The 18,605-nt window shown below is 35.6% G+C and overlaps 1 protein-coding gene across 3 annotated transcripts in view; it reads left to right on the top strand.

The window, feature by feature from the left end:
* BckdhB (Branched chain keto acid dehydrogenase E1 subunit beta) overlaps window positions 1–18,605 on the top strand; it is a 459,582-nt gene that overhangs the window by 373,289 nt on the left and 67,688 nt on the right. For 2 of the 3 annotated variants that reach the window (XR_016548657.1, XR_016548655.1), the window contains one exon: window positions 7,107–7,244. The gene's annotated coding sequence lies outside the window, so the exon portion shown is untranslated. The remainder of the gene's footprint in view (window positions 1–7,106; window positions 7,245–18,605) is intronic. The other variant, XR_016548656.1, reaches the window with a different exon arrangement.

The following is an 18,605-nucleotide window of genomic DNA, read 5'->3' as shown; positions in this document are numbered from 1 at the left end:
CTCCATTCAATCACAAATACTAACTCTGTTTTTTTTTTCTGAAATACTAAATTTCATTAAAATCAGTTCATCCACACTGCTTCGGATAATAAACGAACAGACGAGAAAACAAAGCGATGTTTAAAGTTGCTCACACATTGTTGTGAAACGCACCGAAAACGAATTCTGTTTTGATCTTTACAGGTACAACGAACATCTACCCCACATCAAGAACACAGCTACTCCAGGCGTATACGCTCTGTTGCGCACTGTGAACTCTATTCCTTTCTCGAGACAATAACAGTGTCTAGAACCAAAAATTCTCAGCCATCTCAAGAACTTCTTATCCCTGACGTTTATGAAGTGTAAATTAAAAACTTATTAAACTAGAATCAGTATTCAAGAACGACCGTTTTATCACGATCATCATTCATTATTTTTAGCAGAACTCTGATAGAAGTGTATAAACAAGATCAGAAAGAGAACGAGAGGGAGTGTGTGTCTCTCAGCAGGATATTTTAACACTCATCTCAAATTTATCACTCCTCGTATTCCCTTTTTTAAGGTTTCCTTTGACTCCCGAATAACGAGAAGGAAACTTTTTTTAACTTTCTTAGAAGAAAGAGCAGCCAATAACCACAGAACCGATATGGATTTTAATGTCTGATTCTGAAATATACTGATAACATTTTTATAACAATATAACGCTGAAAAAGAATTTCGAAAATATCTATATAATATACATTATTTAAATTAAGGGGATATTAAATCCCACATTGTTTTAAAACCGAATAAGAAACTCAAAGATTAGAATTAGAGAGTTTCATGCCGAATATGGTATAATAAACTATAAAAGTATCGGCGGTTACTAGCGTGAGCTAATGCAAGTAGTCCTAGTACGTAGTACAAACTCGGGCAACTCGCAGCAATGGTGGGTAAAGTTCTGATCGCTATTCTTGATCGCTATTTTTAATTTTAATCTTCAAAATCATTCTACAATTTTGAAAATATATCTATCATTCCATAAAGTTTCTCCACTTCCTCATTGATCACTTGATGCTCACTCGCTCAATCAAATAAACCTCATGCCTATATGCTTGCCATACTTATTGACTCCTCCATCTCAGCTTCTCTCTCTGTTCCCAACATTGGAGCTGTTCTTCTTATAGCATTGCCAGAAGAAAAGCTGAGGGCTTGCAATCACACTTCTTAAACTTCCGCATTGATAACACCTAGGCCTCGTTAACCTAATAGATAGCGTCTCTGTTCTCCGCTCTTCGTTCGAATTCCACTGTGAGCATGGATGTTTGGGAATGTCGTCGTGATAGACGAATGTCATTACCTGTTTTCAGGCCATCTTGTATAAATGGTGTTCTGAAGCGGCTAGAAAATGTGCTATGTTTGGTTTCCAGGGAATGTTCCCGGCTTATTTTGTCGCACCCACGGCACACTGCAGTGGATGGGATAAAATAAGCCGGGTATTCAGGTTCTTCTTCTTCTCTCTTCAAAAAAATCCTTCTACGGCTTGTTAGAATGCTATGAAGCCAGTGGATTGTTCGTTAATGGCATGTGTTATTTGACAATTTTGCATGTTTTGCGAAATAAAAAACTCTATTTTCCAGGAGGGAAAATCCTACCACCTATTTATAAAACGTTCATAAATAGGAAAAGATTCTTCACAAATCCTGCAGTCCGGACCAGTTAACTGAGTCAGTTTTTTTTTAATATATTTAGCTAACTCTACATAAAATCGTATATCCGATCAAGACTCAGAATTTGGCGGCCTGGAAGTTGCGAAAGATATTTGTACCCCCATCTCCTTGTTTATACTTTTTTTTTTTTTTTGAAACATTGCACTGAAATCTATATGTTACTTTAGCTGGGAAAAAATAACTTGGTTGACTTGACTCATTTGTTAATGAGTGCTCTTCACTTCTCATTCCTCATGTTTTTCGTGAAAATAAATACTTTATGTGAATTCCCTCGATGAAAGGTTATAAACTATGGTTGGTTTAGTAACGCGAGTGGGCTAACGGTTATATAATCCGGAAAGCCTGCTTCAGAGACTAACATGGAAATGTTCAAGCCACTTCACGCCTCCAGTTATCATGATGGTGGTCTCAAACAGCGTAATGAAATTAATTTACTAATTCACACAAATCCATATCTGGATGCGATATCTGGAGAAATGCGATCCGTCTCTATTATTCTTATTTTTGATATCCGGGTCTCCCATAGAGGAAGAAGAACAGACTTTTGTTCTTTCATTCACTACAGTCTGGATACACGCTACATTTGTCGCTTATACTTTCAAGAAGAGTGTTCTTCACCTCAGGCGTCACTTCACTTCTCGCCTAAACAACTGAATACGACAGACAAATTCTAGGCCTGCCCAGCTATTCCAAAAACACCCCCTTAAAAATTCTAGTCTCTTTTCAACAGAGAGCAACTAGATTGATTAATGACTCTTCTACCAACTCTTTGCATTCATCACACGGACGTTCGCTGCTGTTATGTGCTCCTTCTATACATACTTCCTTGTATGAACATATGTAATATTACTGTTCTTTTCAAAATTATTAAAACACGAATATAAACTTTAGCACCCATTCGCAGTCTAGTTTCTTTTATATAGAGCGCGCTATTACACTGTTTTGTATATTACATAGAGTCATGTTTTTATTGACTAAGACAGTCGATAAAAATATTAATGAAATAGTTTATTTTTCATTTTTTATATAAACTATATATTGTAAATCATTTTAAAATTCTAGTACTGTCAGAATATCTAATCTAATTATCTTAATGTTGTATGTGCATTATTTTTCATGAGAAATAGTGTTTTTCTTATTTTTAAAGTAAAAAAACATATTTTTTGAAAAAAATCTTTAAAAAGCATGGTGTTTATTTACACGAAAGTAGATAGAATACACTCAATGTTTTGCAAAAAAAAAGTTTTCATTTGAGCTTTTCAAGCAATAAAATTAAAATTAGTCTCGCAGTTTATAGCTAGTTTTCTTTATGCCCAGGAGCGAGGCTTTACAAAGCCCTAATATACAACAGCTGGTCTCGTATGGAAGCAAAATGATTTTTCAATCTTAACTCCGGTTTCTTCTCCTCCCTTGCTCGCAAAACAGACAAAAAAAGGATTTTTGACAGATAATATACTCTCTACATGGCCGGACTTCCTCAAGATCATTATCGTCAGTGGTTTTAACAGGCCCATAAGTTGCCACGAGTTTCCAAAGTATCCTTCGATTTCGTAACCATAATTCAAGAATAAGGTAGTTAGTCCTATGCCTATTCTGTGTAAATTACGTGTGTTCTTCTGGCCGGTGTCTGATTGTGGGAAGAAAAACCGAGTTTCCTGGATAAAAATAAATAAATAAAAAAAAAAAAAAACCTTTTTACCCCTGCATGAGACCGAGTAACTTGCTTTCAGTTGAAGAGCCCTCATTTCCCTGATAAAAAGGGAAATCAGGTCTTCACCGGTAATGGAGTATTTCGAGTAACACATTTCCAGCAGCAGCAAACGTGATGTCCAAGCCAGTATGCTATTAAAATGAGGCTATCACTATCCAAACAGTGCATGTAGGTTACTGTTTCAGTTAGGTTGGAATTTTTTCTTGTAAAATGAGGAGGCTCCGTAACTCAGTTGGCATAGACGAGCCGTTTGGTTGGAAAGACCTGGGTGCGTATCCCGTCTATGACGTGAGAAACCAGGTTTTTTCAATCAAGTGGTGAGTTCCTGTCTCATATGGGAGTGGAGAACATTTATCCTGGGAACTCTTTTTTTTTTTTTGTCCCTCAAAACATCAAACCGGCCACGTGAACACATAGATCTACAGGTATAAATACTTATCCTTATAGGATGCAGCCGAGGAATAGTAAGGCGGCTGCTTTAAATCCTTAGGGGACTCAACCCGTCTTGAACGAACGATAATTGATGGATGGATGAGGATCCATTCCATCCAACTGCTCTTGAGATGCAGTTGATCTTACATTGTCATCATACACGCTGTAAGTTAGAAAATCACTGTGTCTTGAATTTTGTAATAGTTTTTAGGCGATAGGTGATTTTCATGACTCAGTGTAGATCGTCTGCTCGCAATATGGTGGAAATGACTATTTTAGGTTAAAAGCAATCCAAGAAACAGCAAGCCACATAAAGTAACAAACTGAGATAGGAAAGTTGAAGAAGGATCTAATCCACTCCTTTTCTGCTGGATAATGTCATCTCATCCCATGGATGAGAATGAAGGAGATGGACCTTCCTCCCATGGATGAGAATGAAGGAGATGGACCTTCCTCCCATTCTGTATCCTCAAGTAGGAATTTTCTAGAGCAGGTTTCCCTGCTGATATATCCTAACTAGCCAACATACACATGCGCTATAGATTCTGACATTATTTACAAGCTTCTTTTTGAAGTAATACGATAACTATCACTGAAAGCGTCCGAACTTTTTGTGTCAAAAAAATCGTAGACGTAGAGTTTTAAAAAAAGTAGAGATTTTTTTAAAAAATCATAATCATAAAAACTAACAAGAGTTGAGTCTGATTGTCAGGCATATCCTTCATTCTGATGGCATGGAGATGATCCATGGTAGTCTTAATTGCATATATATATATATATATATATATATATATATATATATATATATATATATATATATATATTTCTTATGCAATTAAGAATTCATTCGGGTATTGATTGAATCGGATCGTCAACTTATAGACTATCCAATCTCCTGTCGACACAGTTCTAACCATCCATCACAGACCTTGAGGGCGAAATCATGATGAGCTTTTATAATATTAGTTTTCACTATTCTGCAAGAAAGCTAAAAGAAAAAGAAATTTAAAAAAATCCACTGAGAAATAAATGGAATCGCGATAGGCTTTCTCTTTCTCTCTCTCACTCTCTCTATTGATCCACTTCGAAAGATAGGTATTTTCTAAATATCTCCTTGATGAACTATAACGTTGGCAGTAGATGATTATTTTCGCAGTCCGATCTTCCACAAGTCGAGAAGTTCAACAGGTGACAATCAAACTGAATAATATCCATCAACGGATGCAATTTACTGTCAAGACGAGTCCCTTAAATTTCCTATGTTACAGAAACTCATCTTTACAGGAAACTGATGATGCAGAAAAAATTCTGCATCATCATTATCATCATCAAAATCTTGGCTATCGGGCTAAAAATGTCTGTTCCATTTGCTGGTCTCCTTTTCCAGGAAAAGTTTGAATGAAAACAAATCATACCTATAGTGGATTCGATCTGTCCATAGAAAAAAAATTATATACGTACACCTACTTCTGTGAAGAACGATTTCTCAAATCTCCATTCCTATATTAAAAGCAATTTAGAAAAGTGGAACGAATTTTAGGAAAAATTTATCCTTCCTGTTTCAGGGACGATAAAAAGTTTCCGCGAATTCGCACCACTTTCTTAGAGTGTTCCATTCCTCTTTACAGGCAAAGCAGTAAGATCCTGATAATTCTAGAACAACGATTTCGGAAAATTTGAGTCCTAAACATCCTTTAACCTTGTCCGAATGTTGGCTACGGTATTTCTATTTAAGAACTAGAAAATCTGTATCCACCGGCACTCCCAGGAGTGTAACGTCCTTGTTCTTTTTCTCCCAAATATGGATAAGCTGGCCGATTGGTGGAAATCCGGAGGGAACAACACATAGACTGCATTAAATTCTTTGAATAAGGCTAATCAGATTTATTAGATTGCTTTCCAAAATTCACCATAGAGATAGATGGCAATAGATTCTGGTGGACATCAGATGACCTTTTTCTATCACAGTTTATTCTAGTTTACTCAACTCTGTAGAGAATCATGTTGGGCATCTGGTTAGAATGATATGAAGCGAGTGTATTGTTGGATAATTGTCTTTATTCTGTGGTCACTTTGCATGTTTTTCCTGATTATACACCTGAGTTGCAGAGATGAAAAATCCTACTTCCATGTGAGGCCGGCAACTGTCTTTACTTGAAAAATCCTCGTAAAAGGTTCTCACTTCCTGGACGAAATTCAAAATCAGGTTTTTCCACCGAAAGTCAAATGTCGCAAAAAGTGAGTCTGAAAATTTATTGCAGTTTTTGTTAAAAAATAATAAAGCTAAACATTAACTACTAGATGATTTTTCATCTTTCGTGTTGTCATTCCCAACTTGCTTAAGAACGGGCAGGATAGCATTAAAAAAAAAAAAAGTAATAAAACCCTATTTGTTCCAAACAGCACGATGTCCAGTTCATTTTTAGTCTTCTCACAGCACAAATATAACATATTTTTCAGAGTATTTTGTGGTTTGGATTAACATTAAAAAGTACAGTAAATTTAGTTTAATCCTTTATCCAAGTGTAAGCAAACAAAATTTGCGCCTGAAAATATCTTCAAGACTTCTTCCACCTGAGAAGACGATTAAATCCCTGTTATAATCTAGTCATGAAGATATTTTCAGGCGCAAACTTTGTTTGCTTACACTTGGATAAAGGATTAAACTAAATTTATTATAGTCTAACCAAGTGCAAAATAAACTTCCAACATTAAAAATTACATTTTGATGACATATTTTGTCACAATAAGAACAATCACCCTTCAATCTTCCCGAACCGCTCACCATATTAAGTGCCACTGCTTTAGATTATAACAGGGAGTTAATCGTCTTCTCAGGTGGAAGAAGTGCTTTTTTTTTTTTCTGTATCCTTTTATTTCCTATCTGTCTATATATATACTGTATATATATATTTTTTTTCGATTCGATAAAAAAAAACTCGTGCGCGCGCGCAAGTTAAACTTTATTTTCCAAGCAGTATTCGATAGGATTTGGTTAATTGATTGTAATTGTATATACAAAAAAAAATTGAATTTTGTGCTTGGAGATTGTGTGTGTGTGTGTGTGTGTGTGTGTGTGTGTGTGTGTGTGTGTGTGTGTGTGTGTGTGTGTGTGTGTGTGTGTGTGTGTGTGTGTGTGTGTGTGTGTGTGTGTGTGTGTGTTTCTATTTTACACACGTGTCAAAAAATTGATTACTTTTATTTTTGATATTTTTTAACTCTGTCAGAATTGTGAACGTATTTATTCATAAATGTAACCTTGCTAATTTCAGCAGACTAGCTGGTGCCACACATTACGAATGGTGGTGTGCTAATGGCTAGAGTCCAAATGACCAGCTAAGCAGAATTTGGGAAGTATTTCATTATTTAAAAGAAGCTGAAGGCGAATTGTGGTTCTCATCCAAAATACTGTAAGTAAATGAATTCTGAAATGTCTACTTTTATCCTTTGTGGTCCATTTCTATTTCTTGTCTTATTCAGTGGCATTCAATCCACTGAGGAGCAGTCCTTCAACTACAAGAAAAACAATATCAGTCTTAAAATACCGACTTAATTAGCACTCCTTTCGACAACTAAATAACACTTTGGTATCTGGGGCATAATTCTGGTCATTACTTACTTTGCGTGCGCCACCTCTTCCGTAACCAATACTGCAACGTTTCGCACTTTCAAGGTAACTATGCAAGGACGTCTTGTTGAGACCACCCCCTATAATCCTTTATAATAAACAACTTAAAGTAATGTCTGCGTGCGTGTTTGTGCATGTATAATAGGTAAGCAGGTGGAAATGTCTTGAAGTGACTGCGATGACTTAACCCTCTCTAATTATTACTACTTCGGCCTTGTACCTATGACATTATGACAGATTAACATGCAGCTTAACATGCCCAGAAAGGTTATTGGCTGAATTTTTGGATTCATTAAGACCTCACCTCTCAAAAGATGCAAAGAAGACTTAGAAATTATTAATCATGGCAATGTAATTTTTAGATTGTAATGACATATTTTCTACTTCACTTCACTCTCAGATAGCTCAACTAAATCGGTATAATTTTCAGAGAACGACTGACTAGAGGTGAAACCGTAAGCGAAGAGGAGGGGAGAGTTCATGAGTTTACATTTACCCTCTTGTGTTTAGTGACAGCACTGAAATTATTCTTTAGGTTGGAGATGAATTTCTCAACCACTTTGAGACCACCACTCTACTTATTGGAGGTTTGAAGTGGCTTAAAAAAGTTAATAAATAAAAAATACAAAAAAAATAAAATTAATAAAAAAAAAAACGTTCTTAACCTGCCGCAGTGAAGATACACTACAGTTTTACAAAACCTTTCGTCGTTAGAAGCTACTTAAAATAAATAAATAAATAAATAATAACTCGGATGTAAAAAATAACTTTTAAGGAACCTGCTCCATATTTCATAATCACTGACTTGATCAAAATGTATCTGTTCTTCTAGTGCCAGAGTGGCTGGCTGCAAAATCATCCACTGTACATGGTATCCCATAAATCATACTATTAGGTAAAATAAGGAAATGTAAGAAGTAAAAGTTGTTGAAATCATGTTTCCTATCAGAAGTGAGAGAGCTTTGTTTGATGTATCAACGGTGTATAATTTTTTTTTTTAAATTGGTGATGTGCCAAGTTTACTATTGATACACTAAGATGAGACGTTAGCACGAGTTATGTACTTGACAATGTCTCTATGGTAATTTATTATTGATATGTCGAGAGAGCACCGGTATAACGGCTTATCCCATGTAACACAAACAGTCCAACACTTGAGACAGGAAATGCAATTTGCAACAGTCTACATCCTGACATATATGACAACATGTATAATATAGTTCTGTTAACCATTTTTGAATGATTAATATACATGGTCATTAAAATTTTATTTATACGGGATATTATTTTATAAGCACTTCTGTAGCGCAAATGGGGTTTCATAATCTTTTCTCTAGTTGCATATAATGTCTTGCTTTTCAGATGAACAACTCCTTGTCTCTCGATTTCAAATAGATTTAAATCCCATCTAGGACGCGCTAAGAGCATTTATAAGATCTTTCATTTAAAAGATGAGTTATACGGTTTCATACATGTTAGAAGGTTTTCCATCTGAAAACTCCGGGTTTTTTCTCCCTACAAACCGGTCAGATCACTACACACAACTGACAGACATAATACGTTCATCTCAAGGCCTTTGCACCACGTTTTATAAACACCCTCAACCTCCAGACCTTTTATGCTTCTGCGTTCCGTTTCTTCCTTAATTTACTATTTTGAGAAATTATAAAGTATCGTCATGGTTATCATTCCTTTGTTAAACTGATTTAAAAATGTAATAAACAATGAAATGGCATGCGTTCTCTAGCATTTTCTCTTCTAATGAAAGCATAGGCAAGCACCAAGGTACTTGCCCTTGATAACATTAAAGAAACAGTAAAATTGTGTAAATGCATGAGCCACGAATGCTTAGAAATATTTTCACCACAAACGTACCTCACGCCTCACGTAGTTATCCGTGCTAGTAGGTAGAGTGGTTAAAAGGTCAAACCGGGTGTGTATGTGTTCCTGTGACCCAGGGGTGGACACGCTTTCACCTGTTTAGCTGTGTGTAATTATTTGTATCCTTAAAGGAAGCCATATGAAAAGCGACTCTGCACTTGTTTGTTATCTTTTATCTGTAACAGATTATTTCATACAGTGCGTCACCACTCTGTTTAAATCATTAGCACGGCACTGAAGATAATACAAGACTCTTAAGGAGCTTGTGACATGGCATCGCCACAGCTAATCCGTCAAGGCGATTTGACACTGTTGAACTATGTCGTGTTCTTGTAAATAGCTTTTCACTTTTATCGTATTCAAGTTAACTATAAAGTGCGTTCTTTTTTTTGGGGGGGGGGGGCTTCCTCCTTCTGGTGGAAGCTGATAGTTTCAAGGTAACATTATAATTTATGTTCTCTGTATTTTGTTTGTTTTAAAACAAGTTTTGTTTCATATTTATCCAATTTAAAGAGAGCATTCACGTGTTTTGTTTATTTGCAACGTTTAAGGATAAATTTGTCAAAAGCAAATAATTATGAATTTTTAATTTCGTTGGAACTGTCATTATTTTAGGGCTATACATTTAAAGCCACTGTAAACGAGTTTCATCTGTGGCTGACAGTCATAGTCTGTTTCATTTCTTTGTTTATTTTGCTGAAATAGTATGGTAAAGGGGAGAAGGAGACAAGCCCTGAAGTTATTCACGGAAACACAGAGCTATAGGGGGGGAAAGGGGAAAGTGAAAACGAACCAGTTTTTGACCCATTTACCGCAGCATTCCGGCGAAATTACGGACGTCGGCAGAGCTCATGAAGCGTGTCGTACGACACTCCCTCGTGCCTACGAGAGCATGTCATCGGCAGTTAAGTCGACCTTATTTACATAGTTTGTACGTATGCCTTTATGCGCATATATGTGTGTGATGGATCGTTGTGGTGCAGATATTGGCAAGGCATAATCGTCACTTTCCTTAAGCTAAATTAGCTCGGTAGGTGTGTGGTTGCGATTATTGATTCTAACTGCAACGACCGATCCTAACTGTAACGACCCGCTGATATTTGGAAATACACACCTGAAAGTGTATTTTATAAAGTTAAATAAACTGATCAGTGACACGGTTATAGATTTTTTTTTACATTTCTTTACTTATAGATCTGTTCTTAAACAGATCGTCATTCCAGAGAGGTGCTCACTGGAAACAGCGTAATTACCATGCAGCTGTCATGTGTATGTGTGTGTGTGCACATGCGCTCGTGCATGAAGCATATATCGAATTGTGTGCCAATCTCATGCACAAGATAGTGACACCTGAAGGCATCTTCGGTTGACACAGTTAATAATAAAGGAAGAAGAAGCTTTGTTTTCAGCTAATATGCTCAGGTTTTGCATTATGAGATGCTTCATCTGTGTCAGCGCCCATGCACTAATGTGATTAGCAACGCTAAAGAAAGTCTCATCGATAGCATGGTTTGCGATGTCATCGAATACTTAAGGAAATAAATACAGGAAGAGAGGTTGAACTAAAGCAAATATAAGTTCACTCAGCGTGTTATTCTTGGGGATGATTGCCTAAATAAAATGGAAAGAATATTATAAATATGCGAAATAAGACACTTGGAAAAGTGATTAAGTAATGATTTTATCTTTACGTAATCGCGTTTCACTTGTAACTGATAATACATAATCCTAAAAGAGAGCATTGAAAACGGGTTTTGAGGTATATCGAGGTATACTTTTAACTATTTTAGTTCAAAATTCCGTACTGATAGTTCCTGTTTTTATGACGATTTTGGTTGGTTGAACTTAATGGTTACATTTAACTTTTTGGGTTTAACCATCAAATCATTACCTAAAACGTTTCATTTTTTATGTGGTTCATTCAGAGTCCGTGAGAAAACGCAGGACAGCTAGATGGTATCCAACAAGCTCGCTGCTTTTATAACATAAACGAAATGGTGGGATTGACTTTTAAAATGCCATAGATTGAATGGGTGACAGTATCGATCCCACTATGTACGATTCGTTACTTTCTCTTACTTTGAGGCAACGAGCATAGATTCCACACACACACACACTTCAAAAGGAAACTAACAGAAATCCGCCAGTGTTCACGGAATTAGCAGACATCACCTTCGGCTGTGTCGCCGTTAATTCTAAATAACCCTAATTCGCGAGTTTGGTTAGGTCACCCAACCTCTTGTTTTGGTCATCATCTTCCTCTTAGACTCATTGGCCTGTCAGGGCCAATTAACTTGGCTTGTAGAAACCTGATTAGTGAGGTCGATAGGGCGGTTAACTCTATCTGTAAATTATATATACCTCTAGTTGGTTTGACTCTTTTGTCAGATAAAAAAAAATCTGAGTTTACGGGAGAATACTACCACCTCCCTAAGACTGGCCAATTAATTTTCACGTCGAAAGCTTTGATAAAGATTCTTTGTGTCCTGGACGGGATTCGAACCCAGTTTTTTTTCCAACCAAATGGCATCGTCGATACCGACTGAGCTATGGAGGTTCATGTTTTTATTATTGATATTAAAACTTAAATATACTGTGAATTTAACTTTCATTTGGGGAAGGGGGGGTTGGTGCCTTAAAATTCTGTGGTAAATCGGTATAAAAAAGTACAGAGAGAGAGCTGAGATTAGTCACTAGAAGTCGCCTAAGAGTGTAATCAGGAAGGTAATGAGAATTAATTTTTTTCTTTCGTGGCCGGTGGTTAACGAATGGAATAGACTGGATTGCAGAGGAAGCGATATTTGAATATCCTATGAAAATTCTTGGAATTCACGTAGTGCTGTAATAATAATAATAAACACATTCAACGTTAAATAACTTTTATTTGACGTTGAATTAACGTTTTAATTAAATCAGAATTAACTATAAAACTATGCAAGACTAAATTTATCTTTTTCTATCGATCTAAAAAACCCTTGATCACTTTTCAAAGATATTACGCCTTCAAAGACTCAACGATTAGAATGTGACAGTCACTGTATTTAAAAGAGTCAAGATATTTTTCACTGAGTATTGTGCATTTTAAAAAATTGGTTTTGGTTGTCAAAGTTGGAATTACAGCTGAATTATCATGTCTTCTAATTGTGTGTATTTTTCTGACCTGTTTGCCTTCTTTACGGAATGTAAAAATCTGCGATTTAAGTTAGTGAACATCAAACTCATGTTCGTTTGAAAATCTTGTATAAAGATCATCGCTTCCTAGATGGAAATCGAACCCAAATCTTTCCAGCTGACAGTTAAAAGCAAAGCTTCAGTTCAGTTTAGTTTACAGCTGTGCACGCTGCGGATTTTTCTTTTTGTGGGACATAGTTTAGGACCCTCGCAACAATTTTAGGGAATAAATACCTTAAATATGTTTGCTGATGACTCTTATTAATTACATTAAACAGTTGTGATTTACATGAATATAGAAGCATCTCCGTTCAAAGCAATGAAAAGGTGGCAGAGGTCCCTCTCTGAAACCCTGCCACCTTTTCAGGTTTTTTCATATCGTAAACAGGCGACTGACTAGAATCAACACGTGCAACTTTGGCCTCTTAGCTTAGTTTCTTTGCAGCAATCCCAAACAACAACTTGCAGCTGGGAGTGCTTCGGCCACATTCTCTGCATCCTTGATATATGAAAACACAAATTTACATAAAACGGATAATAGCAAAATATAAAAGCTTATAATTTCATGTATATTAAGCGAAGAGATCATAAAATTAATAAATATTAAAATATTTTTTTCTAACATGCACGTATGCATCCGTACTCGATTTCTTAAAAATTATTGTACATGAAAATAAAATGATTTTCGAATAAAAGAGATGCTTTATATGATTAAGAGATGTAAAAGGTAGTTAAGTTTAAGCGTAAATACGGCTTTGGTTGTCAGAGAGAACGAAGAATATTACTCAGTTTTGTTCCTTTTTTGTGTGATGTTTTATGCAGTGATTATTTGAAATCTTGTTGCGTCCTTTCATGGGAGTAATTTTTTTCATCGAAATTTAAATATTTTTACTCAATCCCTGTTTCTTCTAAAATGAGCCATTACTTTTATTTATTTATTTTATTTTTGGCGGTTCCACTCATAATTCTTGAATTTCTACAGATATGCTTAAATGTTTCTTCAGAATTTCTAGTCTCATTTAGTCGCTCTGTAAACACCTTTCTGCCATGCCTACTGAACTGGTCACTTTGATCGAAATATCTGCAATTTGGACGTTGAATCATCGTCCATCAGTTCTTTGTCTTTGTTTAAACTGCTCAGCTGATAATTACAGTTTGAAACATGCATGCAAATTATGGTTTAACATGGTTAAAATTATGGCTATCAAATAATAATACAACCTGGCGATACAGATAATTAATGTCGTGTTTCAAGAGATAATACTTTCTATTTCACTAGACACACTATATCTTGTACATTATTTCTGCTTAAATACCTGTGCGAGTATTTTATTGGACATTCATTAGATAAACACAAACTAGTTACTAACAGCCACTGTTTTGTCAACGATGGCAGAAACAATAACTCCACTCATCATATTCCTGAAATTACTTCGATAGTGGTTCTTTAGTTTTATTCGAAAGTTCCAGTCACTAATTAGCCGCCAGTACTAATGAGCAGTCTGTAAGTGGGCCAAGGTAAATAGAACAGTTTCTAAATGATAAGCATAGATAATAAGTGAGCATAGTCCTTTAGAAAGGTTCACAATGTTGCAATACGAATATCCATCAATACCTGATTAACACTTTGGATGTCTTTAGCGATAATTAGTACACATTTAAAACAACTCTTGGGGAAGTAAATCAACAGCATCGAGATAAGGATTGGTTGATATCGCTGCCGAAACAGCTATGGCTGTGATGGGGTGTTATGTCTATTAAGTGCATGCCTATTTACCGTTTGTCCTGATGAAAAATTCGGTTTCTGAGAGGGGGAAACTCATCCATCTCCTTCTGAGTCTGGCAAACTCACCTGAAAATCCTCCATTATAGAGATTCCTCACATCTCAAACGGGCTTCGAACCCAGGTGTTTCCAGCCGAAGGCAAATTTTACTTCTTCATCTGAATGCTGTAAAGAAAGAAATTGAATTTTTTTTACTTAAAATCCATCGAATTCCAATCTCCTTTGAACAGTTTCTTGAGCTTAGTAGGCTTAAATAAGCTTAACGAAAAGACAACACTCTGAGTAGAAATGTGGCGTAAGTTATCACTTTAGATTATTTCCATCGTGTAAGCTGGAGAATAAAAGTGAGGTCATAGTTTTCTTGGATTTGTAGTTGGGTAGCGTCGTTTTATACTCCTAAATTGCAAAGGAGAGTTATTTACACATATTGCATATAACCACTGTTTCTCCGAAACCATGATCAATACTTGAAGAAAAATTGCTCGTTTTCCTTTCTGATAACTTCCATGATGCTAGATAGCGGGGGGGGGGGGGGGTAGAGACCATTATACTGTTCATTTTAAATTGATGCTCTTGGAAGCTTTTTCTGCACATTTCTAATCGACCATAGAACTCGCACTGTCTTAGACAAATTATCAGTAGAAAAGGACTCAACTTCCATTGGTGCCTGAGGATGGAGACAGGCGCTGTCTGCATATACTGTATATAAAAGTTAGAGATAAAACAGTTCTTCCTATTCTTTTTGTAATTAAAAATGCATATGAAAAATTCTGCTGGCACGAACACATCTTGGAAATGGAATTTGAACTTAAAATCAGCTAATTTGCTAATATGAATTAAAGCATTTTTGTGTTTTTAACTGCATTTTGAATGATGAAAATTATTTAAATTAAATGTCGAAATGCCGGAAATTTATAAAGCTGATTCATCTTTGTTTACGAGTACTACAAATTGCAATGTGAAAAAGGTTACATTGTTGCAGCGGATTTTATATTCAGAAGGTTGTGTAAAAATGTGCGCAATGAAGACAAGATTTTTTTCAAAAATTTCACCTTTTTCTTTTTTCTCTCAATTTGTTTCGCTTGTTAGAAAAGATGCGATCAGTTTTGTTGTCATTCCTTAGCAATTTTCAGACCACGAGGAATTGATCGTTTTCTCCAGTATAGCTTTTTTTTTTCTGACATCGATTAACTGGATCTCTAGTCATTTCGATCTATGCAACAGTCTTTTCATAAAGCATCTGAACATATCGCAATCACTCACTCTCCAACCCCTAAAACGTACTTCTCAGCAGTTCCTTTCATTGAATTTCTTTGTTGCATTCTGTTTGTGAAAAGCATTACAAAGGACATCAAATCATTCATTCGATGGCTGTGAAGTCATGATGCAACCAGTGGAGAGACAGATTGGTTATTATTGATGTTTTCTCTAAACCTATACATTGTAATATAGCCTCTGTTTAATTCAAATCACACTGTTTTATACGACCTTTTCCTTTCCTAGAAAGTGGATAAAACACTTTTATTTGTATTATTAATAACGTTTTTAGTATCAATTCCACATGTGAAAAGTTATAAAAGGTAGAGCTCATCAGTGTCGTGTATGGGCAAGTGGTGAGGGAGAAGAAAAGAAGAAGAAAAAAAAGAAGGAATTTGTTTATGGATTTCTTGAATATTGAATAGCTGGATGTAGTGACCTGGGAAAATACCTTGAGGATGATCACTCAAAAATACAGGTAGACAGAACGAAAGAGGAAAAACAAGAAAGAAGCTTCCCCCATATGGAAAGTAGTCTCATATGAAAACTTCAGTTTTCTAATGTGCGACAAAAATTGTCAGAGGAAAATTTTAAACAGCTTTGTAATTACTTTGTATTTAAATACATATCTCGTCACAATTAACGTAGCCTGCAATCTGCTTCATACGTTTTCAGATATCCTGCACATAGTTGTTAGACAGCAGCGGTAGACTAAAGGGATAGACTAAAGCGGTACACTAAAGGGACATAATTAACTTTTACTGATTTCTATTTTCTCAGCCAGTGCCTCATGGTTGCATATCTGGCGAATGAAAGTCAGTCAAGGAACACTGCAAAGTCGATAGTTATATGGTGACACAAAGAAAAGCAATAATCTTTATTTATATTAAATCCCACATTGTTTTAAAATCGAATAAGAAACTCAAAGATTGGAATCAGAGAGTTTCATGCCGAATATAGTAAACTATAAAAGTTTACTATATTCGGCATGAAATACCCTTTGGTATTAATTTGGTCTAGCTACTCACCGATGAAGCCTCAAAAAAGGCTGAAACCGGTCTGGGTATAGTGACCTCCCACCATAATGTAATAACAGCATACGTTTTCTAGGAAATGTGTTTTTACATTATGGAAAATACCGAGAATAGCGACCAGAACTTTACCACCTTTGCTGCGAGTTGCCCGAGTTTGTACTACGTACTAGGACAACTTACATTAGCTCACGCTAGTAATCGCCGATACTTTTATAGTTTATTATACTATATTCGGCATGAAACTCTCTGATTCCAATCTTTGAGTTTCTTATTCGGTTTTAAAACAATGTGGGATTTAATATCCCCTTAATTTAAATAATGTTTATATCGCCGAAATGAAGCCTATTGGCTCTTTATATTTAAGTAGCAATAATCTTTTATTGAAGAGAACGTAGACCAGCCTAAGCTTATGTGTTCATGTACATGAATAGACTACAGCAAGATATGAACAATAAGATTCCTTTCAATATCTAAGTTTTTGCTGCTGATGAAAATAGCTTCCGTTAAAATGTTGCTTTCATTACTTCATTGTTTCCTAAAGCATTTCATCGATTTTGTTAATGATGTTTGATATTTGGTACTGAACAAAGGTTCGCTAATTTCTGTCATTATATTGAAAATGGACCAACAACTAACGACGCATGTATCGAATTTCAGTTCCCTCTAAATTAATTGTAACCATTAATCTTGTTGGCGTCGATTAAGTCAAATTACACTACTGAACTGTTCCATATTACCTTCTTAAAACGAATCCTGCAAATATACTTAATCATACAGTTATAAAAAAAAAATACAATATTTTCTTTATAACGTAAGTGACAATTACATTAGGATAGATTTTGAATTTTATAATGGATTGTAAAACAAGCTAGAGCTTAATTCTTGCTTATTATAAGATGAACTAAATAGAGAAACTGCATTGAAAATATAGAAATTTGTGAAAAACTACGCTCATGGTAGTACATCGATTAACATGTATCCCTGTATTTTTTCGTTATTGAAAGGAGAATGAAATAAGATTGATGCATGGAAAATATGCATTCGTATTTCCTTACCGTAGGTTAGATAAACTGTGCAACGGCTCTAATATTATTATGTGGCATCTCCAAGGAGGTATCCGGAGAGTTCATCAGAAGACAATTCATCGAAAAGTCAATTCGCCGAATAAACAATTCATCTAAAATCATTTGATCGAATAACAGTTAATTGAAAAAGCAATTCACCGATCAGTAGTTAATCGAAAATATAATTCATCGAAACGCAATTGATCGAAATTTCGTCGAAAAACAAAAATTGATCGAAAAATCACAATTCGTCGAAAATGCAGTTCACCGAAAAATGAATTAAAAGCATGTGGAGTGAAGATGTGCGTGCATATTTTTTTTGTTTTTGTTTTTGTTTTGAATTGTTTTGAGAGGTTTTTTCGGGGTGATATAAACGATCGTTAACTAGCTATACTGGTTGCAGTGAATGATATCCACGGAGACGGATATAGGAGAGATGTTAAATGAACATTTCATAAAGGTGTTTCATTCTCGTGAAAATAACATCCTGCAGAACTTGAGGTCAGTGGGGAGGGAGGATGGTGAGGTGAGTGAGATATACACGAGGAATTGAGCAAACTGGATATCAATCAGCATCTAGGACTTGTTGGTATATCACCATGTGTCTTGAGGTATCATGAACGGCATGGGTTTACTAAAGGAAAATCGTGTTTTAGCAATAAAGTAATTTATTATAACAACCAAGTAAATTGGGAAAATGAGATGCGTTCACTGTGGTACATTTAGATTTTGCTAAATCCTATGATAGATTGCCAAATAATAACCTGGCATTTAAAGTCGAACAGATGGGATTGGATACTACATTAGTGCACTCAACTGGAGATTGGCTGTCTGACACATATTTGGGTATGGGGGCGCGATGTCCCAGAAGAGGAAGTCATTAGTGGTGTGGCCCAACGATCAGTTGAATATAACAAGCTGTACGAGGGGGGGTGGGGTGGAACTGAAAAGT

The sequence above is a fragment of the Typopeltis vanoorti genome, chromosome 8, assembly GCF_054136105.1.
Source record: "Typopeltis vanoorti isolate ZY-2024b chromosome 8, IOZ_Tvanoo_1.0, whole genome shotgun sequence".
In the NCBI taxonomy this organism is placed as follows: domain Eukaryota; kingdom Metazoa; phylum Arthropoda; class Arachnida; order Uropygi; family Thelyphonidae; genus Typopeltis; species Typopeltis vanoorti.
Note: the sequence above shows the minus strand (reverse complement) of the source record. Positions and strands in the feature narration are given on the sequence as shown.